Source organism: Harpia harpyja, chromosome Z (assembly GCF_026419915.1).
Source record: "Harpia harpyja isolate bHarHar1 chromosome Z, bHarHar1 primary haplotype, whole genome shotgun sequence".
Classification (NCBI taxonomy): domain Eukaryota; kingdom Metazoa; phylum Chordata; class Aves; order Accipitriformes; family Accipitridae; genus Harpia; species Harpia harpyja.
Genome location: NC_068969.1, coordinates 96,475,935 through 96,503,514, shown reverse-complemented (window position 1 = coordinate 96,503,514; position 27,580 = coordinate 96,475,935). Strand labels below are relative to the sequence as shown.

Genomic DNA, 27,580 nt, shown 5'->3' with positions numbered 1-27,580 from the left:
GCATCTTTATTATGACACTACAGTGACCTGGTAACTGGATATGATACTAGATAACAGCTTTCAAATACAGATTTCAGTTCTCAACAGATGACACTCTTTTAAAGTTGTATCTTATTTTCAGTCTATTTCTGGATTCTGTTTTAATCATACACTATCCCAAAATAAGGAGTTTCTGTCAGTATACGGTGACTCCACCTGACCCTTACAAGACAGACACATTTTCTCTTTTAATTGTGACTTTACTGAGGTATCAAGGACACACGCTGTACAAAGATTTAAAAACTGGGAATGTGAAGTCATATCCCTCATATCTGAGAAATGAGAAATTACCTCTAAGGTAATACTGAGTATCATGGATACAAGACGAACGGGTAAAACAAATGCTACTGGCACCTTTATCTTTACTTATCTGTGTCATTTGATGAAACAAACAAAATGCAGTTATGTGAAATAATACAATCAAGTGCTACTCCTAAGCATTTACTAGTTCAATGTCTGTCTACTGCTGAGCTGCCAAAGACACAGACACATGAAGATACTGAAGTAACTTGTACTTTAGATGAGCTTAGCTGAAGCTGTTTACTTTCCAGAGTTTAATACAGAAATTAGAGAGCAAGTCCTCACCTCCTCATTTGGAAATAAGGCTTTATAACATTATAATTGAAACTGTGAAAAAATATAAACCACCATTTTCCATTTATGATATTTTAGTCTATACAACTGGTAAAATTTTTAAATACCCGAGAAGTTATTTTTTTGAACAAGGTTAGTGTTCTATACATTTTCACACTTCACCGCAAAACTGCCTCTGTTTTGCACCCTCAGAAGTCTGTGTTTTATGAATTAACAAAGAAATAGGCAGATAATCAGGTTAGGACATGAGGAGGTGGGAAAGAAGGCTAAAGAACAAATAACAATCTCCTTGCACACCACTTCTACGTTTTGAAGTAATATGGTCTCCACAACCATAGGATTTCAGTACATTGCACTTTTTAATGTTTCTACTCATTGGCATAGGAAATCACTATTTTCCCCATTTTACTATCTGTGGGTGGATACATAAAGATCTGCAAATGTAACTAAGTACCTCAATTTTGTTGGAAATGAGTAATCTTAAACACCTTTGAGAACTTAGCAATTCATGGTACAGCACAGATATGAACCCAGATCACTTAGGTGGCAAGCTAGTACCCTGCCAAGGGGGCTATGCTGTTTTATTCCATAAAATACCAACAATTAAGTAAAATAGCTCAGAAGTCTTTATCCAGCCTGAGAGCAAGAGGCATGGCCCAGCTTATGATAACACAATTAAGTTCTCTTTCCTTAAAAGAGCAGCTGTGTCCACACTGCTCAGTGGGAACCACCTCTGGTCCCTGCTAACCTTTGAACTGTGCCTGGGTGTCTGTGAGGATGCTAGCTGGTGTGGGAAAAAACTGTGTTATGGCGCATGCTAACAGCTAACCAATCATTACAGGACACTACTTGGGCCTATGCCCTGGCTGTATTTAATATGCTTGTGTAGATATAGCCAATTACAGCAGTTACAAGCCTTCTAAGACATCAGTATTTGAGAAGAGAAGTAAGACTGGGAACTTGACCACGTGGGGGTAAATTTACCGGCTTTGGTCTCTTTGTATAGCACCACACCCAGACTATTTTCTGTTAAACTCTGTACAATGGCAATCATGTCTCTGCATACAATGAACATGAATAGCAAAGCACCTTTTCCCTCCTCCCTCCTGCGCCTCAACACACGTACACACACTGTAACTCAGTTCTCAGGAAAAACAAAACAATTCTGTGAAACAAGCCAATTCAAAGTAATACAATGAATCCGCCAAAATAACCTGTAAGAATGAGGAAATGATTTCACTTTTTGCTTTATCCAGGGGGTGCTCTTGCATAACCTGTTCACTGTGCACAACAGCTCAGTTCCAGCCTTATGCAACGCATATTTGAAAGCAATGCTAAGAACAGTTTCTTAGGTAGAGGTTGTTCAAAATCCCATGTTTTCCAGGAATCAAGAAAAACTTTTCTCTCTTTGTGCTGAAGTGTTTTAAAGGGCCTATGAAAGGCATACAGGAGGGTGGTCTACAGACAGCTGTGAGCCTGAAGCTGATAACCATGTATTCAGAACTAAGAGCTCATAATGAGCTAAAATGTTTCTGGCTATGAACATGTATTACAGCTTCGTGGCTTAGATCCTATGAACCCTTGCTTGACTTTTCTGAATACTATGTTTTCTAATTGCATTTGATTCAAACTTTGCTTACATGAATTGATTATGCTGACCAGCTGGATCCAGTACCTCTATTAAAAATTGAATTTATTAGGTGAGACTAATCACAGGGTTGGCATTCTCTCCAGATGTCTCCATTATGCTGCAGGAAATGCAGTGTCCATTTGGCATCCGCACTGAGAAATGAGGATTATCAACCTTGCCGAGAATATGGTTTTAAGAATTTTGAAATAGCCACAAAAATCATGAATGCAAAGACACATGCATGTAGGAAGTTATGAAAATGCACATTTTAAACAAGCTACTTCAGCTCTCAGAGGCATGTTTGACCCCGGTGATTCCCCCTGCGCTCTGAGCCCCAGCTCGCAGGCAGCAGCATGCTGGCCCAGCTGGATCACCAGGAAGTACAATGCAGCAGGCTGACACAGAGCTCTCAGTACTGCTATACTAGAGCAGCCTCTGCCACCCTTATGTGCAGCCCCTAAACCATAACTCCATTTTCTTTCTTGACCTCCCTAATCCTTCCAATCTCCTGCAGGAAAGTCAGTTCAAGAAAACCTGAAGGGATTGGTTCTTTCCTCTGAGATTTTGGGAATGAAGGAACTAAGGAGCAGGGATGCTAATGTTACCCACCTCATAGACCTGCAAAGAGATGGGAATAAAATGAGCTATCCCCTTAAGTGTCCTCTTGTCATTCCAGGGAGAGTTCTAGGAAAGTAAACAGCCTTTAATCATTTTGAAAACTACACTTTTTTTCTAAGTCTTGATTGTAAGCCATTTACTAACATCTTCAATTCAGTTTCACAAAATGAGATTTATTCCTTTATATGTTACAAGGTCCTGCTGCCCTTAATGGAGAAATTTTATTTCTTTTAATTACTTAAAAATATATTAGGGCAATGGGCAGCAACAAATTGCTTTAGCTTCTTTAGTAAGTTCCTTCACTGATTTCTGAGATGATAAACTGTTTGTAATATACCTATAAATACACTCATTAAAGTGAAGATTACTCATGACAACATCCAAATCTGAGTTCAGTATCCAGTTATCTCTCAGAATATCATAATGATTCTCCTTTGGGGACAATACTCTGACACATTACCATAAATTCAAAGAAATACATAAAAAGCATAAATCAATCCATGTCTTTTCTGCTTGCATTGCTTGTTTGTATCCATTGCAAGCCAGCAGGTGAATTAAATATCTTAGACATGTTTAGAGGTGTCTTAGAGACTCCTGGATCAGGAAAAAAGAAGAACCAATATGAACCATTGTCCAAGGTGAAAAAGAACGATACCTTTTAGGGGTTCTGAAATAGTGCAGTATATTTATATGGAATTATTAACTTCCATTTTTCTGAACTCTGCTTTTTCTTGTCAGGACCAGGAGATGAGCTGGTAGAACGTAGTCAGATAGCTTACTTTCTGTATTGTTAGCACAATGGAATGAAAGGAGAAAATAAAAGGAAAATGTGAAAAATAACATTCCTGTGTGACCTCCAGGTTCATGCTTCTGGCCCAGAGTGGCTATCAGTCCAGTGTATTCCATTAATAGGTGAAAGCCAAATCAAGCTAGTTTTAGATAGTTTTAGATAGTTTTAGATAAGCACAGATCCAAAATGACCTCTCAGGAGACTCTTGAAATTCACCATTGGGGTTCTGAAACAAAGATTCATCTTTATGTCAGGTTCACTAAGATTTACTAATTAGCAATGTTTTCAAAGTGAATGGGGTTTTGATTTGGTGTGGTATGGCACTGGGACATGACATGTGAGAACCCAAATGTTTTCAGCTCCCATTATCTCTAAAAGCAACAGTGTGATTCTCAGCTCTGTCTGCAAATGCCCAAAGATCTCTATCTGTTTAATGTAGACAGGATCAAAAGGTTAAAATTACTATGTTCCTGTGTTGTTGATTAAAAAAAATTCTTTAAACCCTACAGTGCCTACAGAATACTGATGGATACACACTGCTGTGATGCTTTTTGTAAATATTACAGCTAGGCAGAATATTTTGCAACTATTGCTTTGGAATTTTGTGTTCAGTTCAAAAGGACTGCTATTGCTCTCACTTCTATTATGAATGTTGTATAGATAGCTTTTTGCGTTATGTTGACTACTCATCCAGTTCCTGAACAGACGAAAATGGCAGGTTGTTTAAGTAATAGATGCAATCAGAGTTGCATATGATCTGCAGAATAAGAATTATTCTCTAAAGAAACTTGAGAATGATTTAAACAAGTTTAAGAAATATATTCAATCTTAAAAAAAACCACAACAGATTTAGATTAAAGTAAAAAGTAAATAGAAAACACAACTGCTGTGCCATGAAGTACAGCAAGTTAATGACAAATGGAGGAGTCTAATAATATCTGTCCTTACTAATCGCATTAATTGCTTTAAAATTAATTTTATGAAAAAATGCCACAATAAACATATGACTAATGAGAAGGCAATTTGGGCTGTTTTTAGGGAAGGGATGGGAAGAAGTTATGTTTAGTTTCTAGTGTTAGCTACTTCAGTAAAAAGAGATTTTGCATCAGAAAGGTGACTTTCAGAAAGCCCAAGAAATGTAATTTAATCTGTGTTGGATTTTTTTTGCATAACTTTTCCTTGTTTTCCTTATATGCACAATTTGAACTTTTAACCATTACACAGATTAATTTATGACTTAAGCTAGTATATGGAACTGCAAGTGGACCTATCATATTAATGCCTTTGCATTAAGTTTTGCTATCTTAAACAGATTTCATTACCTCCACATTGTCCGTGAGGTATGTTTGTAATCAATGCAAACTGTGAAGATTTGTGTCTAAGCAAACAGACTCTCCTGAAAGAGTACATAAAGTGTGTGTGGCTTCCTTGACTGTAGTTAATTGCTCTTCATTCCTTTTGGCAGTGGTTTCTTTATTGTTAGCTTTTTGGAAAGCTTTTTCAATAGTGTTTTCTCTATTTGCCTTGGAGTAGGAATACATCTAGGAATAAGTCCTCCCATGCTCTTTTTGAGCCAATTTTGGTTGACCTAATAGTGAAAATATTCAAAGAATTCTCTCTACCATCAGGACTGACTTAAAAAGCAGTGCTAGGCTCCAACTCCCTTTTTTCCTGCACAGTTTTTTTTTGTTTTATTTTTGTCTTTTATTTGATACTGTTGTCTCACAAGATGCAACTACTACTTTGCTATGAATGACAATTTATGAAAGGCTTAGAGTTCTGTTTAGGAAAATATTAGCAAATTTTTTTTATTAATGGATTGCTGTTCAAAATTCAAATTCTTGCATCTTAAAGCAATTTCCATTATATTTTCACTTGCTTATTGACCAAATTTCCAGAAAAGTGCACTCCCTGATCTCCAGCAGCACACCATGTATCAAGGGAGGCCCCAGATGTCCTGCATGACTCTGGCACTGCCCCAGAGCAGGATGGGCCCTGAGTACAGGGCTGCAGCCCGCTGGGAGAGCTGCATCAGCCAGCAACTTCTTCCTCTTATCCCATGGTTTTAAATGTCCCCAGAAAATCTTCCTGAGAGAATTTAAAAATTCTTGGTTTTCTCTTCAAATCACCAAAATTCCCTGCAAACTGGACCTGCCTGTGCAGTTTGGGGTTAAAAGGGCCTGTTGCTTCTGACTTCATCAAGGCACAACCCATTTCAGAGTGGGAATGCAGGGAGAAGGCTCAGCCTGGGCACAGGGCTGCTACCCTCCTGACCATGTTGTCACCATGGTGGTAAGGAGTCCCTTTCATTCACACTCAGCCAACCTTGCCTGTATTTTTGCTCCGTGGTTCAGCAATAGCAAGTAGGAAGGCTTCTAGTCTGGTAGCTAAGGTACTCCCAGGCCTGAGAAATGGAGATTTGACCTCCTTAAGGGAAATTAAACCAGATCTACCACTTCCCAGGCAACTTTCTACAGTAATCACTGGACTGCTGTAAGAAAAGTAAGGCATACCTTGACCATTAAAAACAGTGGAAACATTATTTTACTTGAAAAAGTAGTACTTCTAGTGTGTAACATTCTCAAAGCACCCCTGCACAGCTGGGTCACTTCAAAAATTAGGTAAGGAATACTTATGAAGATATTCATACTGTCTAATTTTGGCCTTTGGATTTAAGTTTTTTAAACTGACCTTCACTGGCACCAATTTCTCTCCATTGACTACAAGAGGAACTTCACCACGCAGCTTTGATCCCCTGAATTATAACATTCTTATGTACTTAAAATAGAGAGTAGAACAAACTCCTCTGGACTCTGAGTCTTACTTAAGGAGCTGGTACATTGTTCAGATTAGGGTCATTAAGAATTTGCACAGAAACAGAACAGTGAGTGCCTGGAAAATGTCTCAGGCCAGTGGAGATCAGTGCCCTCAGGGCTTGTTTTGAGGGGATATAAGTGTGGAGCAAAAAAGCCAGAAGAGACTGGAATGAAAGTCTGACCATAGCTAGGAAATGACAGAAAGTCTTCCTACTTGATAAAGTTTTCCCAACATAAACAGAATGCCATTCATATCATTTGCTATCCTCTCACAAGTGCCAAAAATTTCAGCAAAAGACAAACAAAAAAATGGACCAACAATACATAACAATCCTACTGCCCGTCTTTATGCTATGTAGAAGCTGAAATGAGGTGACAGCTATACACTGACTCCACATAGGACTTTGCATCTGACAGACTGTTTCAGGTAGAAGAAATTCAGACACTACAAAATAGGCAGCTGTGTAAAAGGTTTGAGGCATGCTTCTATCTTTGTATAGGTGCCTGCTTCAAAGCATCTGAACACCCTTCAACTAAAAGAGTGCTGCTGTTGGCCTACCTGCTCTGAAGGTTTCATCCTATGCTGATTGTGTTTTGTGTAGATTGTGTCAGGTGGCACTAGACATTGTGCTTAGTCAAAGTGATAAAAACAAGGAGTTTTAGGATGGATCTGGAAAGCACATACATGGCAAAGCATGGGAAGGCATATGTTCTTGCAAAATGTCAGGATTAACCACTAGTAATTTTAAAGCAGTATAACAATAATAATAATGATGATGATGATGATGATGATAATACACAGAGAACCCCTTCTCCCTATGTGTAGACTTGAAACTGAAATGAGTGGGAAGCCTGTCAGAGTAAAGCAAGTAACCCAGATCAAACTACCTGGACCTATCAGGCCATCAGTACCTAAAGTATTCCAGACATTGACTGAAGGAAACAGGAAGTTCTGGTCCAAGACAGTAACCCTGAAAACAAAGATGTGTGCAAAATGCACTTACTGTATTACTGTAATATTAGTACATGCCTCCATAATTTAACTGCACAGTTTTAAAGACTGGCTCACCACCCACCACAAGGTAAAATATCTGTATTGAACATAACCTGGCAGTAAGTGCTGTTGTTACTGTTGCCATGGTTCCCTTCCCACTACATAGCATCATGCCATTTACACTGTTAATTAAATACATTTATCCAAGTAAGTTCTGATTACAAGGATAAGACAAAGGTTGATGCATTAAACTGGTTCAGGGTGATTACTTACATTCTCCATGCCATTAGTGTTAGTGCTTTCAGTGTCAGTCTGGTAAAACCTGCAAAAATTAATGAAAGATTCTCTTAAGAGGAAAAAAATAATTTTAATAATCCTCTTTTTTTTCATCAGTTTAAGGGCCATCAGCAGCCTTTACAGTTCCTTTCTTTCTTTATAAATATTTAAAAGAGGACCTTTTTTTCTGTTTACATCATTACTAGGTTATCTGAATTATTCTCATGTCTTGATTAATGTGCGAAGTCCTCAGTAAAAACTAGTGTGTTTACTAAAATTCTTAAATTATGGAGCCTATTCTGAGGACACAAAGAAAATGACAGAAGGAAACCCTGAAACACCTAAGAGAATAAAGCAGATTACAGGCTGTATAACTATAAAAAGATCAGTGGCTGTAATAATGCTTCAAACTGAGGGATTCAAACACTGTTTAAAAAGGTTTGACATTGCCTGTTTATTCGTCTGTCTTATCCCTGGCTGACAGGTTTCAAACACAAAATTTCTGGAAAAAAAAGCATCTGGAAAAATTACAGATGGTGAGATTAAGTGGAGTTGGGAAAAAGTTATTTACCCAGTTCTTCAGCAGCAGTAGTGCTGCATTGCCAAGGTCTGGAATACAGTTTAAGTTTAAAGATGCCTACTGATATTACCTCATTTAAACATCAGTTTTGAGAACAAAGACTTCTTCTAGTATAGCAATAGCCCTGGTGTTCTGTCGCACAGAACTAGCAACTGGAGCCAGACTCACAACATTTTCAACTAAATGTATCTTCATGTAAACATACCATTTCATTAGAGTGAAATTTCTTTTGAAGAGACATATCAGTTGCAAGAAATGTTTTCAAAGGAAGGCTTAAGAGGTCATGGTTCCTCTAGGCATTTCCAACCAGAAGTGAGAAAGAACCTTGACATGTGCTAGCCAAGGACAGATATTTTGAGGAAATTTTGATAGTAAATATATATTTGAAGGATTTCATTTTTTGTTCCACAACTGAAATTTCAGAAAAAGTTATGAAACAATTGGGTTCTACCAGTCTGTTGTACTAAAACTTATTAATGTTTGGATTACATATTAACCAGGGGCCAAAACAGACTAGAGCCTTACATTTCAGTGCCCACAAGAGCGTACAGCAGAAAGATGTGGGCTAGGCAATGGGCAGGAAGGTCAGACAGCAGCCCTGTGGCCTAGCTTATGGTCCTGATTGCCCTCCTCACTAAACTACCCTGCCTCCCATAGCCCTGGCAGTGATGTGAGGGAAAGACAAGGTGGAAGAATGAGGTATCTGTGTTTGCCAAATAGAAAACATATTAGTATGGAGGTATTATGTTTAAATTTCAATATTGTCCACGACAAACAACTGAGGACAAAGCCAAACTTTGACCTGATGATAACTGCTGAATGCCATCTGGAAGGCAGAGTCTGAATGCACTGCCACTTACCTTTTTACCTCCAATATTTTTCACTAAGCTCCACTGTAATTAAAGCAGAAGATTCACAGCACAATAAAACCCATGAGCTGATTCATTTGTAAAGACTATAGGCAGCTATAAATTTTCTTTTTTTTTCCTTTCAGTGACTGTAGGAGGTTGCGTTGTCCAGCTAAGGGACCAAACCTATGTATCTCTCAGACCTGATTTATGGCTGAAACTGGGTGCTCCTAGGAAATGTTGGCAGAATCATTCTTGGGATATACGTGATCAAATTAACACAGCATGATATGAATTGCACTTCTTAGCTTAGAGTTCATTCTCTTTAAGCAAATAGCTTAATTTCAGGTCAAGTGTCCTTCAATAAGATGTCATATAATGTAAAATAATCTTCTTATAGGCTTACATAATGATGATAAGAAGACAAGAAGCAATCATATTCCAGAGCTATTCTTCCATGAGGAGAAAGGATAACAGGGAACAAAGAGGAGAAGTGGCTAATAAAATAAATGTAACAGTGAAATTATACATGTACTATGTGAAAACAAAATATGTCTAGGAATTAATGAAGACCAAAAGCAGAGATCTGATGAGCAATGTGATGTACAGATTCTTTCAGTAGGTTCCATGAAGATTAAATTGCTTGACTGGAGTGAAACATCTATGGCAGTATGAAGACTAGACCATAAACAGTTACACCCAATACACCTTAAAAAAGTTTGTAAGCCTAGCTATTACGGGAGGGAAAGCCATTGAAATGAGACAGATGCAAATGGAGAAGCCAGAGCATCTCTCAAGAATACAGCATACACAGTGATCCAGAGATGACACAGTTTGCTGAAACACAGTCCTATAAGGGTGCTGTGAAAACTTATAAACTGCCAATAGCAGCATTAATCTGCTTGAGAGCTGGCACCTTCTTCTCTGTGTTTTTTTTGTGACAACTGAGACTGAGAGAATTACTTTTGTTCACAGCATTTAGGTATGACAGGACATGACGTGCACCTTCTACCACCAGTCCAGCAGAACCCAAGAAGGTTGTTCATCATTGTACATTGCAAAATATAGCTACCACCTCAGGTGAGTGAGAGAAATTGTGGTGTATGAAAAGAGATCTGTTACTATGTATTTTATTGTGATAGTGCTTAGAAGTATTAATCAGTAATCTAGGCCTAACCACAATGAGAGCTATGCTCATTTTATTAACAGATTATTTATAATCTTAGACCTGAATTCTGCTATCACTTTTGCATGTGCACAGCTCCCCTGTAAAAGAAAACTTCAGAAGGGTCATGTACTATTCACATTAAAAGTTAAGTGGATATTGAAGAATTAATAGGACTAGGACATTGGCATAGTCTTTTCCTGTAATGGCAAATGACAGTAGCTCTGACAAGGTTCTGTAAAATACCTGGAGTACATTTTCTAAACAAAGAAAACATAGACATTGAAAGCCTAAGTCATACCAAAATTTTGTCAACACCTCTAATTTTACAAATACCTCAGAAGCTAATACCTCTCACTAATACTCCTCACTTGTTTAGCACATATAACTGGGAAAATGGAGTCACAGAAGCCTTGACTGGTGAAAAGTTCTGTGACCATATGTTCACACAGAAATAGCATGTGAGAGATATGCCCACAGTGGCTTATTATTTTTTCAGTTAAGGCATAGGTATGTGTTTTAAAAGGCAATCTCATACCACTCCTATTTAGAAGTCCACTTGTGGGATAGCTCTCCACTGTCTTTTTACCATACAGCCACTGCTTTGGCCTTCAGGTGCATGACATATGTCTCACTGAAGGGAGTCCTACTTGTTAAGACCCCTTACCGATCCTGCAATATCAGATATGCTGCTACTCCAGTTTCATCCCACAAAATCAGTCTCTGAATTACAGGTTCCAAACAAAATGCTTCAACAATGTCCTTTTCATCTTCTTGTTGCACCTGAATTCCTTACCCAACCAAAGTGTCCCATACTTTACTCTAGGGCCACCCTGTTGCTTTCGACAAACTTACTTCTCACAACCCTTCTATTTCTTGCCCATAATAATAATCTCAAAACAGAGCAAATAAATACAAAAAACTAGTGATACAGTAAAACACTACAAATAATATGATTAGGATGTATATAAATTAAGTTTGTCAGAACTAACTAGTTTCCCTCTATCCTAGAGGAGGAGCAGAAAACTGCTTGCAAAGGTCATCGCTCTAAGTTTTTGATTAACATAGAAAGAAAAAAAATAGCCTAGAAAACAAAATAACAAGGGACTGTTAAACATTTGTCATTAGCATAAGAAAGACTATTTCACTGAAAGAGGGGAGTTCCAGCCAGTCGCCATCTGTTTATAAAATATAGGTAGTTAATATATATAAAACAATAACTTGTTTTGAAAAGAAAAACAAACAAACAAACAAAAACACTTTAAAAGGTGAAAAGAAAACCATAAGAAAATAAAACCACATTTAAATGTTCTAGCAAGAATCTCTTACTTGGTAAATGAAACAAACAAAAAAATCTCCTCCAGCAAACAGTCATGCAACAGTCACAAAATTCATTGCCACTTACAAAGTGCTACTGGGCCATTTCCATTCTGCACTGGCCTGTAACGAGGCAAAATACATTAAAAATCCAGGGGTGCTGAGCTACTGCAGTAGCGAAGCCACAACCATGGAGCAAGGATGGAGAACTAGAGCATCTCTGCTGCTGCCTGTGAGTGAACAAGCCACTCTGAAGGTCTTACAAGGTAGTTCCCTTTTTACCAGACTCTCTGTTTGGACAAAATGCAGATATGGACTTGGGAGGGAGTGGAATAAAGTGAGGGCATTACTGAGGAGAATGGCACTATAAAACAACGGAAACAATGAGGAAAAAATGCTAATACAAAATCTTATTACACCATAAATGAAAGTCAGAGAAACCTTATCTGAGAAGACAAAGATTAAATAGAAGTTAAAATGACTATTTTACCCTGCACAATGATACTGAAGTGTACAGTAGTATAAAATGTCCCAATGAAAGCTGAAATTTCAGATGGCCTAGGCATTCCTAATGCACAACAGATTAAAGAAAATGAGTACAAATTCCAGAATAACACTGGACCTTCAAAGTACTTCAACGTGCTCCAGATGGATTTATTTTTTAAATCTACCAAAATGAAAGCTCAGCTTTCTGAAGAATCTAGACTCAGAAATGTGCACTAAGCACCTGAAAATATTTCTATGATATTGCCTTTGTTAAAAAAAAAAACCAAAACCCACCTTGATTCTTCAGGTTAAAGTTTTTTTCAAATATGAAATAGAGAAAAAGAGATGGATCTGAAAAGATCTGGTTTTTTCTCAGGTACAAAATAGAGGAAGAGATCACAATAAAAGCTAGCTGTTTCACTGGAGCCATGCCACAGGGCTTTCCTATAAACAATAACTCGGAAAGTTTGGTAAATTACGGAATAATTTTGATATTAGATCAACTAAAAGAAAAGCTTGCACTGGAGTGGTTTAACTGTCTTCAAATTACAGGGCTCATCCAAACTGAGTCTGTGAGATAGGTTTTGTTTAAACCCCAAATCCTAAACATATATTTGACAGAAGGAATAAAACAAAAAGATTTAGCAGCTCTCAGACAACACAGTAATAAAGAACAGATGTCTACAGAAATTCAAGCAAGAGGAATACTCTTATAAATTATCAGTGGGTATAATTCTTGAACTATTTAGGCAGTTCCAGTATTGCTAATAGCCCACTGCAATCTTCATGTTCCACTTTAGCCTTACAATGGTGTACTTGGTACATCCATTCACTCTACTGCTACTTCTTCTCAATATACTATGACTACAAATATTTCTTAGATTATTTTTGAGCTACTCCACCCAGGATGTGGTAAACTGAGATATGCAGGAGTACAAAAGGCAACATTTATTGGGGAAGAACAACAGCTCTGCTTCTCTTACAAATGAAGCTGAATATCAAGCTGAGAAGTGACACTGAGCATGTTGACCCATTTTGGAATGGCTGTGCAGCTTCTGTGATCTCCAAAAAAAGCTCAGCCTCAGCAGTGATCCTGTCACTTCATCACATGCAAGCTCAACATCACAATTATAAAATCCAGAGCATTTTAGCAAAAGGGGCTTGAGATTTGGGAAGTATCTGGATGAAGCTGAATGTTTGTAACCATATCCTAGCATAACCTCTAATTAAGGGTGCTGGAGGGACCTTCCCTCACTCTGTAAACACCAAGTCTGTAACTGCACGCATGTCATCACTTTGAAAGGCTTTCAAGCAATGGGATTTTGTGGAGACTTAATCCCCTAAACCCTTTTTGCCTCATGTGTAGAAACTTGATTGCTCTTCATAAACAAAGCCTTCAAAAAGATGCACGTTTTTATGTGTACAGCAAATTTGAATCATCTGACTTTTCTTATAGCTCCTGGGCAACACTGAGCACAGGGCTTTGGGACAATATACAATCATAGGGATGAAAGCCTCCCTTCATTTCCTGTTTTAAGATTCCCGCAGGGGAACATATATCTTACAACTGAAAGAAAATCAAGTAATGTCAGCACCTTGATTTCAGCTCTTCACTAGAAGAGTATATGCATAGCAGCTTGATCCAACATCAAAGATGGGTTACAAGAGCCATTACTCACTGTCACATTCCTGATGAATACGAAGAACTACATTGAAATAAAGGGAGGTGCAGTTTGTGTTCCTGTGGTGATACAGTCTCCTCTGCTTTGCCTGCCAAAACTCTCACCTCTGTTTGCCAGCCAGGTGACCGGAGGCCTAATTATTTGCCTGTACGTGAAAAGTTTCTCTCTGCATGGGGTCATTGCACCCACCACCACATGGCGTCAACCACAGAAACTTGTTCAGCTGATACAGTAGACACATATTTTTAGGGACTTCTCTCAGTTACAGCTCTGGACACAGGGCAGAAATGAATATGTGTAAATGCATTTTATAAATGTCTTTAAGATGCCCTTTGGCTCAATTTCCCTATCTTAGAAATCTTCCCTGAAGAGCACTGTGTGATGGCTGATCACAAAAGTCTCATGGATGGCCTCACCTCCCCACTGCCTTTTTTTCCCATGCGCCCCAAATGTAGAATGAGAGACAAGGTATTTCTCTGGCAGCATTGGTATCCATGACAATGCTTTAAGCTGTACTGATCCTGCTGTTGCTAATTCATTTATATGATGTAAAACTGCTCTAACTCAACGGAGGGTTTTGCCATTTATCTTTATGCTGCTACAAAGCAAAGTAAAGAAAAATATATTCTTCACAATGAGAAGGGTTAAGCACTAGGACTAGTTGTGCAGAGGGACTATGGATCTGCATCCTTAGAGATTTTACAGGATAAGGCCCTGGACAACTCAAGTTGACTTTGGCAGTTAGCCCTGCTCTAAGCGGTGAGCTATAGTAAGTGCCACCCGGATACCCCCCCCAAACTAGATTGTGCTGTGATTCTGATTTTTAAAGCAGCATTTGCCAACTGAAGTGCATAAATCCGTTTGCCGCTGTGTAAGTAGAGTGAGGTATTTATTTTTAACGTGAGGTACTCCTCACGTGATACTCTCTGTGACTTCAGTACTTCCCTGGTGCTTCAGTACTATCCCAAATAACAATCATCAGAGTGAGGCAACGTTTCAATGGGCCCAACATATCTCTGAAACTGAAAGGAACCCAACCGTACAGTGACAACTACAGCAAGTAAAGTTGCCATCAAAACTCACTTTTGTAGAATTTTGCAAAGATCATTTAATCCTAAGGAAGTTCAAGAAAACAGCTGGCAACCGCAGCCTGGAAAAACTGAACTCTTACTATCTGAAGGAGTGTGAAGTTCTCTGTGGAAAGTGAAACTTTCAAACTTTGGAATGCTGTTACATTTATGAAGATGTGAAAATAGCATAGTACATTTCCCTATAACAGCTTAGATCCATTTTTGTGCATAGTGAGAACAAAATTTTTGTGACACTAAGTGTGACTGTCTGAGAAGAGGGTGTGTTTTTTTTTCACAGGCATCAGTTTTCAGTGCAGCTATGTTTAACAGAAGCCAGAACCCATAGGAAACATTGTGAAAACAACCCTTCCTGAAGAGCTGAACATTATTATTTTTTATTCCTTGAATTCTGGTAGCTATCAAAATATTTTCACTTACAGAAAGACAGTTCTTGGCCTGCAAAATTTACAGCCTGAGAAATATCATGCACAAAGTGCAGGAGAAATGACTAAAGACTACAATTTTCTTGTACTTGAACAGCTGACTTTCACCATTAAAGTATTAGTAAGTGAACGAAGTAATTGTCAGCACCTATTTAGAGTCACAGTAGCAATATCTGTATTATTCCAGACAACGGTACTGGAATAATGGTTTACTGCATAAACTCATTTAGTCGAAACTTGCATTATGTTCATCCTTTTTGGATGTAATCCCACCCTTGGGTTATACTAGGTGGTCCTAGGTATCCTCTGCAGTTTACTACCTCGGCTAAGTTTTTAGTATAACATCTTGCAGCAGCATCACATTGGTGACTCTGAGATCCCTCTCGGCTAAGCGTGACATTTCTACTAGACAATCTGGGAATACAAGGCAGCTGAGTTTGTTGTTAGATTTTCAGTTCCAGTGCTCACTAGGACAACCCTTAGTTTTAGGGGTTATGTTATGTACTGATACATTGACAAAATAATTTTGATGTTGACCTAATAGCTGCAGGTAAAATATGGGCTGTGACTAACTTCTATTGCATATGGAATTCCACTTGCTTTCCCTAGAGTCCAAAAGATTTAGATTAAAATCAGTTTCTCACCTGGGACAGCAGTTTTCTTTTTCAGCAAACTAACTAGATCTCTAGAAGCCAATTTCATAACCTGTTCATGAAAGTGTTTAGACAAATGACAATGAGTTCTTGGATTCTTAAAACATGACATTTTAAAAAGCATTTGGACAGAGTGAGTATTGTACTACTCAAGAATTTCCAGCAATGAAAGGGTGTTTAAATTTTGGGTTGCCTTGTTTCACATAATTGCTTATAGTGAGCTTCTTACCTGCAACTACATTGCCATTTTCTTTTTGAGGAAGGTTTCTCAGTGTCACATCAGTGACATAGGATTAGATACCCTTCCTAGTGCATTTGATATAAAGAGCTAATGAAGGATTTTTTGTACAGCCACTTGGTAAAACAGCACGTAGCTCTGTGAAAACGAAGGCAGGAATACAATTGCTGTTCTGCTTTGCCCTAGTGAGAGGGAAGATCTATCAAAGTATGGGGAAGCAAGAGGGAGAAGGAAGGAAGTTTATTAACAACCTTTCCCCCATTAGCTCCTGTCTCCTTTTGCCAGCCATGACACTGGCCTGTGTATGCCTATCAAGTATGATAACAGACAAAATGATTCCAGCAGGGGGGCAGGAAACAGGAGAAAATAAGGTCTGAGACTTGTTTCTATGGCTGTGGCACAGTGCCTGTGGGACCCCACTGTCTGTGGCTGTGTGCCTATGCAGCTACCTGATACCTCTCTGGTGGGGACAGCGTAGTGATGCTGGGTGTGCCTAGGACCCGTGTGGAAAAGAGGACCTTTTCCCCATCCCAGGTGCCATAAGGGCTCTGTCCAACTCTACCTGAGCTTCTTGACCTCAGCTGAAAGCAGGTGTGTAGAGTGCAGACCTAGTCTTGTCAAAACAACCAGGAAAGTTCCCACTTGATTGTAACAGGCTCCATTTATAGTAAAGTTGTAATTGTACCTAGGCTTCTCTGCAATATGGAGGAGCAGCCTGTGGATATCACCAAACCCACCTGCCAAGCTTCTTCATAAGAGATGACGTCTCTGATGTTGGACCTTTTATTCTACAAGTGTCATTCTGAAATAAAATCTCATTTTCTAACTCCACATGTTGAACTGCTCTCAAATCCATTTTTCACTTACATTGGATTTACTTTCCTCTTCACTTCACTCCTATCTTGCTGGAGCATTCAAAAGTGTATGTGACACTCAAGCTTTTTAAATAGTCATTAGGCAACTTTTCTAATGAATCAGATATGAACATACAGTGATAAAACTGCCTTTGGTGAAGTTCTGAATGACCCAAATGCATGTTTCAGCAATGTTTGTTTTCAGCTGAGTGAAAACAGTAGTTACTTTCTCTAATGAGTGATTTCCAGCTGTGAATCTGACACACAGAAAAAAGCTGAGGTATCCTTAGACCAATTAATGCTGCTTCCAAAAGAACTACCCAGGTAAAGAGGTTTTGTGAGGGTGTGATATGTATACTGAAAGTGTTTGTATTGTAATTGGACTCTCTGTTTGTGCAGTGCTGATACATCATTTCCTTTGGAAACTTAAGGCATTAAAAAAGATATGATACAAATAATAGTAGCAAAACATGTTCTTCAGCAATTAGTAGCTGCAAAGGATTAAATATTTGCTACACTGAAGATAGAGAAAACATTGACAGTGACATCACTGAGATCAGAATTTCACTGAGAGAGTTTTTTGCATCCTAATTCAACTGCAAGCGTTACTTACATGACACAGTCATGAGGGTCATAGCTTAACTAGCCTGATTGCACTTTAACTGGACTATATGTTGCAGCATACTACTCCAGCACACAGATTACACTTACACCAGAGGGCTCTAGCTGAGCTAGATGGGAAGGTGGAAGCAGCCTACCCAAAGCAGCTTGAAACAAATTTATCCTGCTGAGAATATTCTGTGGAGCTAGCATGGTCATGCCTGCACACCACTGTAATGTGCAGGGTGGACACAAGAAAGGAGCATCTCCTGGGGGCTGGCAGAGTCTCACGATGTCTGTGATTCAACCTTACAATTTCTCCTGTGGCAAAACTATTTCAAAAGGTTTCTGTCCTTCCCCTTTCACCTCATCCAACTTCCTCTGTGAAAGAACATGGATTAAATGAAGCCCTCCAAACCCCCATTTTTTCTTCTGAATTTCATTTTTTAAAATTAGTAAATTCATTGATTGAATTGGTTCCATGATTAGCCTTGTCATTCTGATGAAAGGAGTCAATAGCAGCTTGATAGTGGAAACAAGGGAAAGGGAGGGGTTGGAATAATGCTATATCTGGAGGAAATGTCCATGGAGTGATCTCTCAGATTCATGCATCGTTCATATGGAACAGTTTGAAGAACGGGGTCATTAAAGCAGCCTCTGGATCTGCTTGTGAATCATGTCTCAATGTAGAACACAGAAAATTTGCTCTTCTCACTGGAAATGTGTGAGTTTTGAACTAGTTTTAAAGTGAATGATTTGCTTGGGGAAACTGTATGATTGGACTACTACTTTGTTTTCTTTATTGCTTCTTTATTGTCACGCTAGGGAAATATAAGTAAGTGATGAAGTAAGATCATTTGCAGAAAGAATTAATGTTAGAAGTGGGACTGTTTACAGGGAGAGTTAATACTAGAAGATGTTAAAAAATTTTTTAAAAGCTACAGGAATAATACCACACCTTCAGTTAGGAAGCATTTCTTCTAATAACTCCATAATTGTGCCTTGATTTCACTGAAAGACTGGGGAAATAGTTAGTAAATGAATGCTTTTGTTTTAGCTTTGTGTGTCATTCCTCTGACTAGTTCAGCCACTGTGCTGTCAGTTTTTCACATATCCATTGTCAGTAGGGTTGCATTTTTCGCATGTTCCAGGTAGAATTGGTTTTAGAAATCTTTATGGCTGTAATGCTAATCGATGATGTTGTTAACTGAGCTACTGAAGATCTCTTTGCAGTACCCAATTAACAATACCAAGATACAGAAGAACTGTATGATACTGCTGTTGCAAGTGATCCAAAGAAGATAATGTTTCTTCTCATTAGTATTTGCTATTACTAAGGCAAATAACAAGCAGTCAGAATCATGTGTTTCTTCACTGTTTAAAATTCTCAGAAAGAAAATAGATTCTAAAAAGGAAATCCACTCCTTTCCCAAATGTAAAAAAGCATAGACTGGATTTATAGAATTGACTTGTGTTTTGAACACCTAGGATGGAATTTGTCTTGTTCGGTCAAGTTCCAATTGCTTTCTGGTCCTGTCTTCCTCTGACAGCTCTTCCTTTACTGACAGTTCACATGCCATAATGCTTTGAGATAGGAAAAAACCAACCAACCAAACAAAAAAACACTGACAAGAGGAAAATTGTACTTTGTAAGATCTGTGACTCCACTGATACCAAAGAAGAATTCTCTCTTTATGCCTTTTTAAAATATATTTCTGTTTTAAATAAGAAATTACACTGAACAAAAGACATTGGTGCCACTATTAATAACACAATGTTATTCCATGAGAATTCATGCAAGCAGGCAGTCATTAATGGAAACACGCTGTGGTCTGCCTGCTGACAGCTCCCTCCAAAAAACTCCAGCCAGAAGCTGGTTCTCAATGTATTGGTCTTTTGTAATCCTAGCCCATGTTAAAGATGTAAGGCCAGCATTGGAACACTGATGTGACTCATGTTGTTAGTATAGCTTATCCCTGCATAACCAACATTAGAGACTAAACCTTAATGACAGATTTCTAGGGCAGCACAAAGCACTACACACCTAACTTCTTCCAAGTTAGACATTTCCATTTTTATAGGTATGATCTGTAGCTTAGGATTACCTGGCACTTGTTGTCAGAATACTTTATTTTTAAAGTTGTAGCTTTATTAAATTTTGTCCACTTGATCTGAAATTTTCACTCCTGAAGATATGAATCAGTCCAGCAGCATAAGGAGCATTTCACCCAAAACAGTACACACTCTGAGAACAAAGACAGAGAAAAGGTATTGTCTTCTCCATGTTACAAAACTCTGGAAATTTTGGAAATTGCTACTGTTTTCTATTTAAAATCTGGAAAATTTGTAGCATTTATACTAAGAATATGTCTTGTGCTGTTATGGTGAAAATGTCCTAGACATTCTTCCTGCATATGGCCCAGCCCAGAACTGTCTGAGGCAATCTCCCAGATTTTAATTGTGGGATACTAGGGGCAATAGACAATACTGATCCAGGAATCGGAATCAGAAATGGGGACACTATATTGCTAGTGTTTCCTCTGACCTCATTGCTGGGTGCAGGCAATGAGGAGGTGGAAGGCCCCAGACTTGTATGAAGAAAAGACAAGAGGCAGATGTGGGAGAAGGATGCGGATTGCACAGGGAGAGGCAAGTGCCTGGTGTTGTGAAGCTGTAAGAGAGATCCATGGAAGACCTACGGAGAGACTGAGGCTGGATAGGGTGCACAGAGAAGGAAAGTGGGCCTGGATCTGAAGCATATGTGAAACACGTGTCTAATAAGCCAATGAACTAAAAGGTTTACAAGGGAGGCAGACAAGTCAAATGAAACTGAGACTGCCCAAGCCAAGTGATATGGACTTGCTCCATGCTGCTGAAGAGGAGGCTGGGACAGATTGGATGTGAAAAATGTTATGAGGACAAGTGTTCTGAAGACTGAACTGCAACACATGTTGTTCTTCTAATATAGCTTATTGTGCATTTGTAAGGGTATGTCTTAACTGGTACATTAACATACAGAGTTCAAATCTGTGTTCAAATTTCAAAGTACAGAAAACATGGAAAGAAAGAGTGTATGGAATTTCCAGCACTGCTGAAATGTAAATACTGAATTTTGGTAAGAAATCCTTCATCTCCCTGAGACTATGACTTGCACTCATTTATTAAGTGTAATTAAATAAACCCTAGATGCTGCAAAGAAGAAAAAAAAAAAAAACAACCATAACTCGGCCTTTTGTCATCAGCGTAAAATGACAGTTATGTTTCCATAGCAATAGAAACCAGTGAATGAGCTACTCAGACTGCATGCCAATGAACACATCCAACTCTTTGACATGACTTTAGGTTGCTATAGCAACCATTTTTATATTAGTGTATCAGGTTGTCAAAAATAATTACAAATGGTATCCAAGGCATTGTAGTTCTTGTGATTTCATTAATCTCATCATATTTTTACATATTTGCTGATTGAGAGCTTGTAAGTGTAGAGAAGGCAAACCCGTGAACAAGATCCTAACCCCAGCATCACAGACATTAATCCAGAGTAACACCCCAGGCTGCAGGAGGTGCACTCTGGAATGACGTGGGTGCTGCTGGCAGGACAGTCATGGTCCTTTGTGCTCTGTCTGAAGCATTGTCAGCTGGAAGAGCTGGTGTTATGCATCTCAATGAATTTACACAATTATGTGTAAATAGATTATAATGTACAGGGAAACCTGAGGGAACTTATGTTCAGTTATTATTTTATTTCAGAATGTAGATCTTTAGGAAGTACAGTGATCAAAAGGAACACTAAATAAGATCCTTTTTTTACATGAGCAAAGAGTTGTCACAGAGCATGCATTTGACTCAAGACAAGTATCTTAATCTCATTTTCTCGGGGAGAGGAGACTGAAGGATCAAATTGTTTTCCTTTCTTTTTTTTTTTTTTTGGCACATATGATCTATCTTGTTAACCATGCCTTTGTATAAATAAGACTATTTCATAGCAATGTCAACCCTCCAGTAAGCCCTTCTAATCTCGTTGGTGCAGCAGGACTGTTTCTTCGTGTTGTGTTTTGTGCAACTTCAACTGATAGAGGCAGGCTGAGGTTCCACTTCAGAGCTTGGCAGATTACTTCACAACCTAAATCACTTCTGCAAAACCCCACCAGCTTCCCCTCAATGAGACTATCCTGGACCAATTTAAGAGACAAAGGTGCTATTCTATTCGTTCACTATAATTGGCACTTGTTTTCTCCCAGATCTGAGGGATTCAGTAGGTCAATCAGGTTTACAATGTTTCCTTTGTTCATTTTTTTCAGCTTCATGGAAGTTTCTTTAGCCTTTTAACAGAATCACAGAATCACAGAACAGTGGAGGCTGGAAGGGACTTCTGGAGGTTCTCTCGTCCAACCCCCACTGCTCAAGCAGGATTACCTAAAGCATTTTGCCCAGGACCATGTCCAGCTGGCTTTCAAATATCTCCAAGGACAGAGACTCCACAACCTCTCTGGGTAACCTGTTCCAGTGCTTGGTCACCCTCACAGTAAAGAAGTGTTTCTACGTCCTCTGAGGAACAATCCTTCAGGTTTCCCAGCAAAGGCATAAGTTTGTGTGTGTATATATATACATAATAGCATACACTTCTGAAGATGGAACTCATTTACACAGCAACTTTTTAGCCATAAAGCAAATGCTGATTCCCACTAACTGAATGCCCAATATATCTTTGACTCCCTAAAGCCATGGTTAGAACCATGACAGAACTGGCTAGTCATTAGGACACCACCCATAATGTCTTGACCAGCTGTGTCCTCACCAGTATGAGTGTGCAAGTGCTCAAGAGGCAGTAGTCAATCAGAGCCCAGAGAGCTGTGCAGCTGGGTGTTCCAGATCCTCCAGCCCTTCTTATCATTCTGCCTAGTAGTCAGAAATCACTGGAGGTGTCCCACCTCTGGGGATTTTTTTGGACTTTTTGGTTTCCAAGGTTGCAAAAGACACCTAACCAAAGAGCCCAAAAGTGCATGTATTAAACAAAAGGAGGTTAAGTTCTTCCCAGAACAAAGCTCTGAACTCCTTGTTCTGGCATGGTTACAGATGGTAAAATCTTACATGGATTCAAAAAGTGAGTGGACAAATTCACGGAAATTAAATACTGAGAACTATTAAATGAAAAGATATTCCCATACTGCTAAACAAAACAGGGCCAGAGTACTGAGGCCTATCAAGTCCAGTCACCTTTGTTGAAGCAGCATAGTACTTGGTCCCAGGTTTCTTTCGTGTTTTCTGTGGTCCCAAAACATTGTAATAAGTTTTGTGTTGTAGGGTGAGCGGTTGGGGTAGCTGTAAGTGAATAATGTGCAAATACAGTTGCAGCCCTCCCAGTGGTGTTTTTTACTGCGTGAAACTGAGAGGGTTTAATGCATATACTGCAGCGCAGTATGAGGGCAGCTCTGTGTGCCGGACAAATGGTAGAGGAAAAGCTGCAGAAAACTGGAGTCAGACCTGATGCAATCTTGTCCATTCTGCCAGTGGGAACAGTCCTTGGTATAAAACACTCCCTGAACAGTGCCTGAGCACAATCTCAAAGACAGAGTTAGCCTGAGCCAAAACCATGCCTCAGGGCATGCTCACAGTTAAGCATCGTGGACACTTAACGGTCCAATGCTCAAGCTCCTTCCACAGCCCAACACAAAATGGCACTCATCATGCTGTAAAGGGTTGCCATTTGAGAGAATAATCTTGGGAAGCATCATTGTCTTCTGCTCCCATTCCTATAATCTTTCCAAAGGATTTACTATTGGCAGGATACTTAGCTAGATGGACTGTGGTCTGGCTGAATACAGCCATTCTTATATTTGTTAAGTTGCCCCGCATGTAGGAATCCTGCTAGAAAGCCTTGTTCTGACACTGAATGAAAGAACTGACTCCAACTGCGCAGCAGCAATTTCCTCCTTTCTAGGACCACACTCGTTGTACTGTTCTGAACAAATCTGGCAGCTGGCTGAGGTCTTTTGTTCCTGCCTACATCTTTTCTTTGGTTGAATTTCTAGGGCATCCCCACATGGCAGGAAAAGAAAAAGCCTTTGGAGAGCACAGCATCAGCATTAACTAAGTATAATTCATAACTATTCATGGTCAGAGCCTACTTTGCATCTAAAAAGTGAGCGTTCTACAGAGGGATATTGTATTTCTATACTTTCCTAAGATGTATGAAGAAATATCATGTTCTTCCAGCCATGACCTTAACACACATGCTTTTTTACTAATGTTGTTTTAATGTTTGACCCTTGTGCTCTGTCTTCCCTGGAGGCCTGAATCATTACCAAGTTGAATGCTGCAGCTAAGTGTTTTGAGCAGGCTTTGTGCTGCGCTGGTTCAGTCTGCTTATAGTAGCCAGTCTGTTTTCTGTAAACAGTGCTGAAGGTAATTTTGTCTTATTACCAAACAGACATTCCTCTTTTCTCCTGAGCAGCCCTCTTGGGAAACGGCTGCAGAAGAGGATGGAGAGGGAGAGGGAGGTGCATCCTCCAGATGACTGTATCTGACTCCACCAATATCTCTCCATAGCTGTGGTTCTCTAGATACTTTCAATTACTTTCTTCCTCGGGTTATCTGGTTAACATGCCAGATGCCTGGAAAATGCAGTTGTTTCACCATGACAACAATGATGCAAACATTCAGTTAATGTTTGTAAAGCTCAGGTACATCTATATAGGAATGCACCACAGAGAGGTGTAGTGTTGTGCAGATTTCTGCCTAGGATGCAAGATATTACACAGTATGGGCTAATTTACTTTGTTGTCCAGGTTTCCATGCCCTACAGATACATTGCAAATGGCTAGAGCACTGTTAAGAAAGGTGCCTTCTCAGAAGGCCATTAAGAAAAGGAAGGGACAGGATTATACAGGCGGGTTATTAATAACACCAATGAAAAGCAGCACAAACAAAAAAACAACTATGAGTGTACACACACAAGTAGTTTTTTCAGTGGATATACATGGTTTTACTGGAGTGCTTGGAGTCAGTAACACCTTATTATGTATTATGTCATCAAGGCGTGAAGGTCAGGCTACAGGGAGGCATTAGTTTTGGGAATAGTTCTCTTCAGTCCTTAAATCTGTTGAGAAACCACAAGGCAACACGGCCTTTTAGGTTAGGGGAAACCTCTGGCTTGTTTTTTTCCTGGCTCCTTGCTGTGTGTCAGAAGTATCAGAAGCAGATGCACGCTGTATACACACACAAACACATATTCCTAAGGCATAGCTTTTTTTTTTTTTTCCCTAAGAAAGCTCTATTTTAATTTAATAAATCCACATTCTAGATATAATTATATTTAAGGAGGAGATTTCAGTCCCTCTTCCCTGCCTGTTGGAGAAACAGAGGGGGTAAACACAAGCCAGACCTGAAACCTTTGCCATGGCTAGTTTTGGTTCAGTACGGAGTTACATTGTCAGGAGCTCCCAGAAGCTGAGGTTGTGATTCTTTGATGATTTCAGAGATGTGTATTAATGCACCAGGCCCGCTTTTATTTCTCACAACAAATACCTTAGCACAAGCAGCTCCAGTTACCAGTTTCTTTCCTCTTCCTCTTTCTATGAGCAAGTGGCTCAGACTGGCACTGCTCACTGGATAGGAGCACAAAGGAGTTGTGCTGGCAGAAAAATTGGAAGCTTTGTAGTAGCAATGCTTGCCTTCTGCACTGAACCCATGAAAGAAGAGGCAGGATTCTTTAGAACAGCTGGTGTCACACAGGCATACGTTGGCAACAGCTTTGAAATCTTCAGAACACTAGCTGCAACCATAGAGGTAAAAAAAAGGTGTGTCTGCAAAATGTGACTCCTCACCATTCTCCTAAAAATGCATCAGCAGGTTGCATTCACCTTACTGTGTAAAGCAGCATTGGGGGATAACAATGATGTCAAAAGGGCCACTCGTCTGTGATATTTGACTATTACAGCACCTGTGGGACCTGCTCCAGGAGGACCCTGCTTATATTCACAGGCAAAACTTTTAGTGTAACTTATCATAACCTGTTATATGACCCACCTTGCAGCATGGGCTTACCTGCAGAAGAGCTGGTGCCCAACACTGGATGTAACTTCCAGCTCTCCCACCTGGTGCTGCTGGGATGATGTGAGATGGAAAGGATGGTATGGTATTCTTGCGTGTGTCTTTGCACAAAGGGCTGGAATGTCACCTATTAAAAAGACAAATGCAATCTGATTACAAGAAACTGGCGCTAAGATAATAGTTTACAAAGGTAATTAAAGACATATTTTTACTGCCTGTTTCTCTAGTACCTGGTTCACAACTTTTACTTGAAGTGTTTTACAACTGTTTGTCACGTTTTGTCCCAACACTGAAAAGTAAGGTGCCTGACTAGTATCATTATGAAAATTCATGACTTAGCACCTCCAAGATAGAGAACTGGATTTCAGTGTGCAAAACCAAAAGGAAACAAAAGGCTTCCTCACTGAGTCGTTAAAATACAGATGTCAGTTTATAGAACACTCCCCTTGGTACTGTAGAACAAGAGATAGCTAGAGCCAAAGTCATAAGTCAAGTTGCAGACATTTGCTGTTAGAATTGAGCAGTAGAAATATGGTAATGATTAACCCAGATGATTTTTTAAAACACACGCATAGTTCTATTGAGATTACAGAGGTTTTCTTCAACAGAGAAGTACCAGGGGTGATCTGCTTTACATGACAGGAAATAAATACTGTAGCAGCCTTTAAATACTTTTCCTTGATCTATCCAGCCTTGATATAGTGGATAGGTGGAAGATTTGACATGAAATAATGAAAAATATCATCCTGATTTCTTACTTCAGCTTTCATAAACCCTGCTGTGGTAGTTCATACATCCTCCCTCACACAAAAATATGGAAAAGAGAAGGCAGAGGTAAGTCAGGGATATTTCTTTAGGGAATATTAGCATTTTATGTTATGGTTGGTAAATTTAAGGTGTGGGATGTAGTATTTTCCCTTGATATTGTTTCTGATATTGTGTTTTTGAGCTTTCAGAAGAAAAATATTCTTGTGTCACTTGGGAATTTATACTGGATCCAATCAAACAAATGCATTTTGTAGTAATGAAAATAACACTGGAAGATCATAGAATCATAGAATCGTTTAGGTTGGAAAAGACCTTTAAGATCATCAAGTCCAAATGTCAACCATGCCCACTAAACCGTGTTCTGAAGTGCCTTGTCTACGCGCTTTTTGAATACGTCCAGGGATGGTGACTCAACCACTTGCCTGGGCAGCCTGGTCCAATCCTCAACAACCCTCTCAGTAAAGAAATTTTTCCTAATATCCAACCTAAACCTTCCCTGCCACAACTTGAGGCCATTTCCTCTCATCCTATCACTAGTTACTTGATGGAAGAGACCAGTACCCACCTCACTACAACCTCCTTTCAGGCAGTTGTAGAGAGCGATAAGGTCTCCCCTCAGCCTCCTTTTCTCCAGGCTAAACAACCCCAGTTCCCTCAGCCGCTCCTCATAAGACTTGTGCTCCAGGCCCCTCACCAGCTTGGACAATCACTTCTCTGGACACGTTCCAGCACCTCAATGTCTTTCCTGTAGTGAGGGGCCCCAAAACTGAACACAGTATTCGAGGTGCAGCCTCACCAGTGCTGAATACAGGGGAACGATCACCTCCCTGTTCCTGCTGGCCACACTATTTCTGATACAGACCAGGATGCCATTGGCCTTCTTGGCCACCTGGGCACACTACTGGCTCATATTCAGCCGGCTGTCGACCAGCACCCCCAGGTCTTTCTCTGCCGGGCAGCTTTCCAGCCACTCTTCCCCAAGCCTGTAGTGCTGCATGGGGTTGTTGTGACCCAAGTGCAGGACCCAGCACTTGGCCTTGTTGAACCTCATACAGTTGGCCTCGGCC

General features: G+C 39.5%; 1 long non-coding RNA gene across 1 annotated transcript in view; it reads right to left on the bottom strand.

The window, feature by feature from the left end:
• The window catches only part of LOC128137391 (uncharacterized), a 72,148-nt gene that overhangs the window by 11,508 nt on the left and 33,060 nt on the right, over positions 1–27,580 (bottom strand). Inside the window, exon 3 of the long non-coding RNA XR_008233680.1 lies at positions 25,740–25,872. This is a non-coding gene — a long non-coding RNA (uncharacterized LOC128137391). The remainder of the gene's footprint in view (positions 1–25,739; positions 25,873–27,580) is intronic.